This window comes from Stegodyphus dumicola, chromosome 2 (assembly GCF_044657685.1).
Source record: "Stegodyphus dumicola isolate Sdum_Otavi_A_Nest chromosome 2, ASM4465768v1".
Taxonomy (NCBI): domain Eukaryota; kingdom Metazoa; phylum Arthropoda; class Arachnida; order Araneae; family Eresidae; genus Stegodyphus; species Stegodyphus dumicola.
Genome location: NC_140769.1, coordinates 68,472,085 through 68,484,057, shown reverse-complemented (window position 1 = coordinate 68,484,057; position 11,973 = coordinate 68,472,085).

Genomic DNA, 11,973 nt, shown 5'->3' with positions numbered 1-11,973 from the left:
CGAAGATTGAAGTGTTGGTGAATAACATCCCAGCCACCGCACTCCTGGATACAGGCGCGCAGTGTTCCTGTGTGGCAGAAGACTTTTTTAGGAAGTATTTTCGTAAATATCGCATATATAATTCGGATAATACGACAGTGTTAGCTGCGCAAGGAGAAAGATGTAAGTGCACAGGTAAATTACCGCTATACGTTCGTATCAAGGACGAACAAGAAAAATTATGTTTTTTATAGTAAAGAATCTGCAAGCACATATCATCTTAGGAATAGATTTTCTTTCAGAGGCAGAAGCAACGCTGGATTTTAATGAAGGTTCCCTTAAGCTGACGATGAAACCAGTTCGAGAAGAAAAATCGGATGTTAACCTTGATCACCTGCCTAAGGAAGAGCAACAAAGAATCCGACAAGTGGTAAGTGAATTTGCTTCGTTATTTAGTGATATTCCAGGATTTACTCAAGTTGCTAACCATAGTATTGACACCGGAGATTCAATGCCAGTTCGCCACAAAGCATACCGGTATGATAAGAATAAAGAAAAAATTATAGAATGGCACATTAGCGATATGCTACGTAAAAAGATCATAACGCCCATCTCAAGTAGTTATGCTAGCCCGGTGGTTTTATGTAAGAAAAACAATGACTATCCATTAACACATCCAAAAAGGTGGCGTTTCGCGATTGACTATCGTAAATTAAACTCCATAACTAAATATCCGGTATATCCGTTACCTATTATTGAAGAAATTCTAAGGAACATAACGTCTACCTAATATATGACGACTTTAGACTTAACGACTGGTTATTTTCAAATAGGGCTTAGACCGGAGGACGTGCCTAAGACTGCTTTCATAACCAAGTCTGGCACTTATGCATTCCTGCGTATGCCGTTTGGCCTTTCAGGGGCACCGGCAACATTTCAGCGATGTATGGACATTGTGTTAAGGCCTGTTCTTGGAAAGTCCACATTTATCTATTTAGACGATATCATTATTACTAGTGATAATCTGGACCAACATGTACAGGATTTAAGACTAGTGTTTTCTTTATTAAATGAGGCCGGTCTAAAAGTTAATGTCGAAAAGTGCAAATTTGCAGCCCCTGAATTAAAATATCTAAGTTACAAAATATCGCAGAAAGGAATGGACACAGACGAATCAAAAATAATCGCTGTGCAAAAGTATCCGCCACCAAATACGGCTAAGAAGCTCTTTTCTTTTCTAGGACTTTGTTCATATTATAGGTCCTCTATAAAAGATTTTGAAGCTATTACTGAACCATTATTAAAATTAAAAAGGAAAAAGGCAAGATTCTCGTGGACGGCCGAAGCCAATAGTGCTTTCGAAAAATTAAAGCAAGCATTAACGCAAGCCCCTGTGTTGAAATTTCCTGAAAAGGATGAGAATTTAGAAATTTCAGCGGATGCTTCGGATTATGCGGTAGGAGCGGTACTTTCGCAAAATCAGCAGCCCGTGGCATTTTTTAGTCGAACTTTAAATCAAACACAAAGAAATTATTCCGCGACTGAGAGAGAGGCACTTGCAGTTCTGTTAGCAGTGCAAAAGTTCCGAGTCTATTTTGGAAGAGCGCCAATAACAGTGTATTCTGATCATGCGGCGGTTACTAGATTGTACTCAGGGAAAAACTTATCCCAAGGTTAATAAGATGGGCACTCAAGCTACAAGAATATAATCTGGTAATCAAGCATACCCCCGGAAAGGAAAATATCGTAGCAGATGCCCTATCCAGAATAAAAATAGATGAAGAAGGTAATACTGTAAAGGTGGCAATGCTCACAGCATGTACAATAAATTCCCGAGAAACTGTAATAACCGAACTGGGTAAGGATCCTGAGTTTGGAAACATTTATGAGTATTTAAAGGATCCTGAAAATTTTAGCCACCAAGATATTGTGGCGATAAGAAATAGGGCGGCCCATTACGAACTAATACATGGTCTATTATTTTATACAAAAATTACAAATTCCAACAACAAATTTCGACCTGTTATCCCAGCTAGTCTTAGATTAAATATCCTGCAGGAGTTACATGACAGCCCTTTAGCTCCTCATGCTGGTATTCGAAAAACTATCCAACGCGTACGCGAGGCAGTCTATTTTCTTGAACTGCAAAAGTTAACAAGGGCGTATGTCCAGTCCTGCCCAACATGTCAAGCAGTTAATTATATTAATTTTCGCCCGGCCGGGTTTCTAAATAGTATTAAATCCGATTTTCCAAATGAAATAATTGGCATCGTTTTATTGGGCCCTTTCCCAAAAAGTCAGTTAAATAAAAGTCGCTATCTCCTTGTTATGGTTGATCATTTTAGTAAGTGGACCGGAATTGTTCCCTTAAAACGAGCCTCCGCGAAATTAGTTACTGATTCTATTTTAAATAAATATATTTTAAAATACGGGACGCCCCTAAAAGTTATATCGGATAATGGTCCTCAATTTGTAAGTAATATATTTGAAGACATGTGCCAAAAACTGGGCATACGTCATTTAAAAATGGTCCCGTATCGGCCGCAATCAAATATAGCGGAACGGGTCAATAGAAATATAGTGAAAATTATCCGTAGTTATGTTAAAAATTTTCATAAAAGCTGGGATAACTATGTCAATGAATTTGCTTTCGCCCTTATTACTGAAAAAAAAATGATACAACGGGCAAAACTCCTGCTGAGTTATTTTTAGGCAGAAAGATTATAATGCCGTTAGATAAATTATTTTATGTTCAACAAAGAGCCCCAGAATTTAAAATGGGTGATATAGAAAAATTAATTAAAGAAGCAAAAAAGAACACTGAAGTAGCACAAAGAAAACAGAAGCTCTATTATGACTTGAAACGACGGGGAGTAACTTATAAAGTAGGAGATGAAGTATTAAAAATTAAGCATTCACTTTCTTCAGCACCAGAAGATAAAACCGCCAAATTTTTTCCACGATTTGAAGGACCATATGTCATAGAAAAAATAACTCACGCTGTAGTGGTGTTAAAAGCCAGGAATGGTGAAACATGCTCCGCAAACATTGACCAAATAAAACCATACTATGACCGTAATAAAATGCAAATATTCAAAGATCTTTTGCAGGATCCGGCACGGCAGGCACAAGTTCCAGAGGTGGAACAACGTCAAGCACAAGGACAAGCCATTAGGAGGCAGGAGCAATTGAAAAGAAAGTTTCCCCGTTGGAAAATTGAAGGTAACAAGAAAAAGAAGCTGTTCCACCGACCAGAAAAGAGAGCTCACGACCACCCCCAGAATGAAGAAGGGAGAAGTACGACGAATGCAAAGAGAGCCAGGAGAAATAACGGCAACTATAACCCGGCTCCCAAACGGAAGATCTACTCATCGGACAGGACTCTACGCAGCAAATGTCGCCGAATTGCGGAAGGACCACCACCGGCGGAGGAAAAGATACAAGGAAAATTTGAACGGCCAGCAACGAGATCCAAGCAGGAACGAGAGAGAAGTGTCCCGGTTCCGCCAAGATCAGCTGCCATCAAACGGCCAAGACCACAGGCAGAGGCTATAAAGAAGGTCTTCAAGGGTGACCGAACTGGAGGGAAAAGAAAGCTTCTAGAGGAAGGGACTGAAGGGCGAGCCCGCACAAGAAGGAGGATAAATCAAACACGAATCGTTGCTACCTTCCAGGACTGGGCTGAGAAAAGAATGTCCGAATATCACAAAGATGAGTAAAACTTTATGTTACTTTGCAAACTTAAGTTAATCTTTCATTCTTACTGCAAGTGGCAGATTTCAAGAACTTTTACCTCATGTGAAGTCTACCTTTATCGCCAAAAAGGCGAGAAATGAGTTGTTACCTATTCTGGTATTATGTTTTTCAATTACTCGCGAGTAAAACTAAAGTTTATGTATAATAGGATTGTGTAAATACTTGAATATTGTAAAAGTTAATTTATAAATTTTATTTAAAAGATTTTGGCAAGAAAGAAGTTTTGGTCTGAAAGACTTTTGAAATGTAGTGTTTCAATGTAGAAGAATTGGCACTTGCTTGGAGAAGAATAGAAGTTAACAATGTACTACTAATGTATGTTTTAAAATGCGTAAAATTAACGGCATGTTAATATGTTCTTATATACAATGTGAACTGTTATTTTAAATGTTAAGAAATACTGTGATATGGTAAAAGTGAAAGTAATGCCAAAAATTTTAAACTTATTCGTGTGACTGAAAAAAAAAAAAAAAAAATAAGAAAATAAGAGAAAAGTATTGTGAATATGTGTTAAAGGTTGAATGAATGTAGTTAGACTCTCTGACGCTACACTTCAGAGTTAGCCACTTTCAGAATAGTACCTCAGGGTTTAGAGATGAAGATAGGGTGTGTTACGAGGTCTTGTTATGTTGAATTTTAACACGTTAGTGAACACGTATACATAAACACATTCTTGTTTGGTGTTTTCTTTTACAACACATGTCAGAGAGCACGGGGAGAGATAATTAAAATAAAGTCATGAATGAAATAAGAATGTTAAGAGAAATATAAATATTCATGTTACTTGCCATTTAATTGTGTAACATTTCATTAAACTAGTTTTCCTTCCAGATCTCTGGAAGGAACCAGATTTGAACTAAAAGCTCCTGTTTAGATGCAGTACAGATGAAAAGTGGTTGTCCATGGAGCTAATAATGTAAAAACAAATTTTTTTTTTTTTAAATTTCTAGTTTCTAGTGAGAAATGTTTGTAAAAGATTGGCCTCGCGTTAGATACTAGAGCTAAAAGTTTTCAACAAGGTCCTTTTAGACCTCAGTTTCAAACTGATTAACTCTGGCGGGAAGTATGTAAGGATCTTAAGTTTTACTAACGTTTATTTTTATTTTAAATCTTTACTAACACTTCTTATTTTCTACTTCCGGCCAGAATTAAAAGCTTTAACTTATTTATGCAAATTTGTCTGGCGAACGCCAAGTACTTAAGTTGTGGCTTTTTGTCAAGCAAGAGAGAGGAAGGAGTTAGTGGAAGCAGGCCGCTTGCGTTAGCAGTTTTACTCGGTTGCTGGTTGCCTTCCAGGCCAGAGGTTTAATCCTCTTGATAATTTTAAACGTATTGTAGTGGTAACAATTCTCTGTACTACATACGGCTCCCTGTTAATATACGTCCAATCTTCCACGTAGGCCCTTGTTTATTATTCCAAAGTTAAGTTAGAGTTTAGTTAATATTTTTATATTCTTACGTTCAGACCACAAGTGGTTGGTCTCTGTATTCCGAAGTACGGAAATTATTGTAAAGAGTCAAAAATAAAGGGTTTCGTATACCCTTCCTGTGTATCTTGTCTACTTCCCACATTTATTGAACATAGCTTTAGTAAGCTCCCTGTTCCGAGTCAGGTTCATGAATGTTCCCCAAGCAAGTAAGGCGGAACACTGAACCTGATAGTGGCGCCCGACGAAGAAGAATAACCATGGCCGAGTTTCAAGAAGAACCTGTGCTGCCTGCAGAAGCGGCTCAGAATCCAGAATTGCCAGCTGCCGCCCTGGAAGGATTTGGTTACATCGTCCAGACCATGCGCGCAGCGATGAAACCAGAAGCAACATTTAATGGAAACTCACCGGTAACCAGTTTTTTGGAAAAATTGGAGGACCACTTCATGATGTATCCCGTGCACGAGTTCCAGAAAGTTACCTTAGCTACCAGCGCTTTGAGGGGCCAAGCGCTTAATTGGTTCAAATGCATAGGCAGAAGTCTCTTGGGTCAAGCAGGAAGTCCCACCTATACTTACGAAAATTTCAAGACTGCCCTAGTAAAAGCCTTCCCTGTCGTAAGGGATCGTGCGAAATTAGAAACGAAACTTTCAGCATATATCAGCAAAGAATCGAAAATCTTTCCACCTTTATTTTAAGAAAAATTCACGTCTTCAAACTCTTGTATGGAAACCGTCCGGATCCTGAGATAATTCAAGTGATTTTGCCGAGGTTACTTCCCCAAGCACAAGATTTTATTGAATTAAGGAATCCGACTACACTGGAAAAGTTACTTGAGCTAGCAATCCAGTTTGAAAGTAGAAGAACGGCGGACATTGAAAGAAGACGCCAATATCAACAACGAAACCAATTTGGTGAGCCAAGACCACAGCAAAGTCAAGCACACGGCTACGGAAGCAAAGCGAATCAGTGGGCAAGGAAACCCGAGCATCCATAAACAGCCGGCGAACGTCGACAGTTCAATAGCAATTCAGGAAAAAAGTCTCAAGGCCAGTGGAAAAAGAAGGAAAGCATGGAAAGAAAAAAGGATTTAAACTAAAACGGATTTCTGCTGACGGGAGGGTGCGGAAATCCGAAGGCCAAGAAAACCCCTCTTCCTTCAAGTTAAATACAGTAATGGTGAAAATTTTGACTCTTCCGAAGATTGAAGTGTTGGTGAATAACATCCCAGCCACCGCACTCCTGGATACAGGCGCGCAGTGTTCCTGTGTGGCAGAAGACTTTTTTAGGAAGTATTTTCGTAAATATCGCATATATACTTCGGATAATACGACAGTGTTAGCTGCGCAAGGAGAAAGATGTAAGTGCATAGGTAAATTACCGCTATACCTTCGTATCAAGGACGAACAAGAAAAATTATGTTTTTTATAGTAAAGAATCTGCAAGCACATATCATCTTAGGAATAGATTTTTTTCAGAGGCAGAAGCAACGCTGGATTTTAATGAAGGTTCCCTTAAGCTGACGATGAAACCAGTTCGAGAAGAAAAATCGGATGTTAACCTTGATCACCTGCCTAAGGAAGAGCAACAAAGAATCCGACAAGTGGTAAGTGAATTTGCTTCGTTATTTAGTGATATTCCAGGATTTACTCAAGTTGCTAACCATAGTATTGACACCGGAGATTCAATGCCAGTTCGCCACAAAGCATACCGGTATGATAAGAATAAAGAAAAAATTATAGAATGGCACATTAGCGATATGCTACGTAAAAAGATCATAACGCCCATCTCAAGTAGTTATGCTAGCCCGGTGGTTTTATGTAAGAAAAACAATGACTATCCATTAACACATCCAAAAAGGTGGCGTTTCGCGATTGACTATCGTAAATTAAACTCCATAACTAAATATCCGGTATATCCGTTACCTATTATTGAAGAAATTCTAAGGAACATAACGTCTACCTAATATATGACGACTTTAGACTTAACGACTGGTTATTTTCAAATAGGGGTTAGACCGGAGGACGTGCCTAAGACTGCTTTTATAACCAAGTCTGGCACTTATGCATTCCTGCGTATGCCGTTTGGCCTTTCAGGGGCACCGGCAACATTTCAGCGATGTATGGACATTGTGTTAAGGCCTGTTCTTGGAAAGTCCACATTTATCTATTTAGACGATATCATTATTACTAGTGATAATCTGGACCAACATGTACAGGATTTAAGACTAGTGTTTTCTTTATTAAATGAGGCCGGTCTAAAAGTTAATGTCGAAAAGTGCAAATTTGCAGCCCCTGAATTAAAATATCTAAGTTACAAAATATCTCAGAAAGGAATCGACACAGACGAATCAAAAATAATCGCTGTGCAAAAGTATCCGCCACCAAATACGGCTAAGAAGCTCTCTTCTTTTCTAGGACTTTGTTCATATTATAGGTCCTCTATAAAAGATTTTGCAGCTATTACTGAACCATTATTAAAATTAAAAAGGAAAAAGGCAAGATTCTCGTGGACGGCCGAAGCCAATAGTGCTTTCGAAAAATTAAAGCAAGCATTAACGCAAGCCCCTGTGTTGAAATTTCCTGAAAAGGATGAGAATTTAGAAATTTCAGCGGATGCTTCGGATTATGCGGTAGGAGCGGTACTTTCGCAAAATCAGCAGCCCGTGGCATTTTTTAGTCGAACTTTAAATCAAACACAAAGAAATTATTCCGCGACTGAGAGAGAGGCACTTGCAGTTCTGTTAGCAGTGCAAAAGTTCCGAGTCTATTTTGGAAGAGCGCCAATAACAGTGTATTCTGATCATGCGGCGGTAACTAGATTGTACTCAGGGAAAAACGTATCCCCAAGGTTAATAAGATGGGCACTCAAGCTACAAGAATATAATCTGGTAATCAAGCATACCCCCGGAAAGGAAAATATCGAAGCAGATGCCCTATCCAGAATAAAAATAGATGAAGAAGGTAATACTGTAAAGGTGGCAATGCTCACAGCATGTACAATAAATTCCCGAGATACTGTAATAACCGAACTGGGTAAGGATCCTGAGTTTGGAAACATTTATGAGTATTTAAAGGATCCTGAAAATTTTAGCCACCAAGATATTGTGGCGATAAGAAATAGGGCGGCCCATTACGAACTAATAGATGGTCTATTATTTTATACAAAAATTACAAATTCCAACAACAAATTTCGACCTGTTATCCCAGCTAGTCTTAGATTAAATATCCTGCAGGAGTTACATGACAGCCCTTTAGCTTCTCATGCTGGTATTCGAAAAACTATCCAACGCGTACGCGAGGCAGTCTATTTTCTTGAACTGCAAAAGTTAACAAGGGCGTATGTCCAGTCCGGCCCAACATGTCAAGCAGTTAATTATATTAATTTTCGCCCGGCCGGGTTTCTAAATAGTATTAAATCCGATTTTCCAAATGAAATAATTGGCATCGTTTTATTGGGCCCTTTCCCAAAAAGTCAGTTAAATAAAAGTCGCTATCTCCTTGTTATGGTTGATCATTTTAGTAAGTGGACCGGAATTGTTCCCTTAAAACGAGCCTCCGCGAAATTAGTTACTGATTCTATTTTAAATAAATATATTTTAAAATACGGGACGCCCCTAAAAGTTATATCGGATAATGGTCCTCAATTTGTAAGTAATATATTTGAAGACATGTGCCAAAAACTGGGCATACGTCATTTAAAAATGGTCCCGTATCGACCGCAATCAAATATAGCGGAACGGGTCAATAGAAATATAGTGAAAATTATCCGTAGTTATGTTAAAAATTTTCATAAAAGCTGGGATAACTATGTCAATGAATTTGCTTTCGCCCTTATTACTGAAAAAAAAATGATACAACGGGCAAAACTCCTGCTGAGTTATTTTTAGGCAGAAAGATTATAATGCCGTTAGATAAATTATTTTATGTTCAACAAAGAGCCCCAGAATTTAAAATGGGTGATATAGAAAAATTAATTAAAGAAGCAAAAAAGAACACTGAAGTAGCACAAAGAAAACAGAAGCTCTATTATGACTTGAAACGACGGGGAGTAACTTATAAAGTAGGAGATGAAGTATTAAAAATTAAGCATTCACTTTCTTCAGCACCAGAAGATAAAACCGCCAAATTTTTTCCACGATTTGAAGGACCATATGTCATAGAAAAAATAACTCACGCTGTAGTGGTGTTAAAAGCCAGGAATGGTGAAACATGCTCCGCAAACATTGACCAAATAAAACCATACTATGACCGTAATAAAATGCAAATATTCAAAGATCTTTTGCAGGATCCGGCACGGCAGGCACAAGTTCCAGAGGTGGAACAACGTCAAGCACAAGGACAAGCCATTAGGAGGCAGGAGCAATTGAAAAGAAAGTTTCCCCGTTGGAAAATTGAAGGTAACAAGAAAAAGAAGCCGTTCCACCGACCAGAAAAGAGAGCTCACGACCACCCCCAGAATGAAGAAGGGAGAAGTACGACGAATGCAAAGAGAGCCAGGAGAAATAACGGCAACTATAACCCGGCTCCCAAACGGAAGATCTACTCATCGGACAGGACTCTACGCAGCAAATGTCGCCGAATTGCGGAAGGACCACCACCGGCGGAGGAAAAGATACAAGGAAAATTTGAACGGCCAGCAACGAGATCCAAGCAGGAACGAGAGAGAAGTGTCCCGGTTCCGCCAAGATCAGCTGCCATCAAACGGCCAAGACCACAGGCAGAGGCTAAAAAGAAGGTCTTCAAGGGTGACCGAACTGGAGGGAAAAGAAAGCTTCTAGAGGAAGGGACTGAAGGGCGAGCCCGCACAAGAAGGAGGATAAATCAAACACGAATCGTTGCTACCTTCCAGGACTGGGCTGAGAAAAGAATGTCCGAATATCACAAAGATGAGTAAAACTTTATGTTACTTTGCAAACTTAAGTTAATCTTTCATTCTTACTGCAAGTGGCAGATTTCAAGAACTTTTACCTCATGTGAAGTCTACCTTTATCGCCAAAAAGGCGAGAAATGAGTTGTTACCTATTCTGGTATTATGTTTTTCAATTACTCGCGAGTAAAACTAAAGTTTATGTATAATAGGATTGTGTAAATACTTGAATATTGTAAAAGTTAATTTATAAATTTTATTTAAAAGATTTTGGCAAGAAAGAAGTTTTGGTCTGAAAGACTTTTGAAATGTAGTGTTTCAATGTAGAAGAATTGGCACTTGCTTGGAAAAGAATAGAAGTTAACAATGTACTACTAATGTATGTTTTAAAATGCGTAAAATTAACGGCATGTTAATATGTTCTTATATACAATGTGAACTGTTATTTTAAATGTTAAGAAATACTGTGATATGGTAAAAGTGAAAGTAATGCCAAAAATTTTAAACTTATTCGTGTGACTGAAAAAAAAAAAAAAAAAAATAAGAGAAAAGTATTGTGAATATGTGTTAAAGGTTGAATGAATGTAGTTAGACTCTCTGACGCTACACTTCAGAGTTAGCCACTTTCAGAATAGTACCTCAGGGTTTAGAGATGAAGATAGGGTGTGTTACGAGGTCTTGTTATGTTAAATTTTAACACGTTAGTGATTTTAACACGTTAGTGAACACGTATACATAAACACATTCTTGTTTGGTGTTTTCTTTTACAACACATGTCAGAGAGCACGGGGAGAGATAATTAAAATAAAGTCATGAATGAAATAAGAATGTTAAGAGAAATATAAATATTCATGTTACTTGCCATTTAATTGTGTAACATTTCATTAAACTAGTTTTCCTTCCAGATCTCTGAAAGGAACCAGATTTGAACTAAAAGCTCCTGTTTAGATGCAGTACAGATGAAAAGTGGTTGTCCATGGAGCTAATAATGTAAAAACAAATTTTTTTTTTTTAAATTTCTAATTTCTAGTGAGAAATGTTTGTAAAAGATTGGCCTCGCGTTAGATACTAGAGCTAAAAGTTTTCAACAAGGTCCTTTTAGACCTCAGTTTCAAACTGATTAACTCTGGCGGGAAGTATGTAAGGATCTTAAGTTTTACTAACGTTTATTTTTATTTTAAATCTTTACTATCACTTCTTATTTTCTACTTCCGGCCAGAATTAAAAGCTTTAACTTATTTATGCAAATTTGTCTGGCGAACGCCAAGTACTTAAGTTGTGGCTTTTTGTCAAGCAAGAGAGAGGAAGGAGTTAGTCGAAGCAGGCCGCTTGCCTTAGCAGTTTTACTCGGTTGCTGGTTGCCTTCCAGGCCAGAGGTTTAATCCTCTTGATAATTTTAAACGTATTGTAGTGGTAACAATTCTCTGTACTACATACGGCTCCCTGTTAATATACGTCCAATCTTCCACGTAGGCCCTTGTTTATTATTCCAAAGTTAAGTTAGAGTTTAGTTAATATTTTTATATTCTTACGTTCAGACCACAAGTGGTTGGTCTCTGTATTCCGAAGTACGGAAATTATTGTAAAGAGTGAAAAATAAAGGGTTTCGTATAACCTTCCTGTGTATCTTATCTACTTCCCACATTTATTGAACATAGCTTTAGTAAGCTCCCTGTTCCGAGTCAGGTTCATGAATGTTCCCCAAGCAAGTAAGGCGGAACACTGAACCTGATAGTGGCGCCCGACGAAGAAGAATAACCATGGCCGAGTTTCAAGAAGAACCTGTGCTGCCTGCAGAAGCGGCTCAGAATCCAGAATTGCCAGCTGCCGCCCTGGAAGGATTTGGTTACATCGTCCAGACCATGCGCGCAGCGATGAAACCAGAAGCAACATTTAATGGAAACTCACCGGTAACCAGTTTTTTGGAAAAATTGGAGGACCA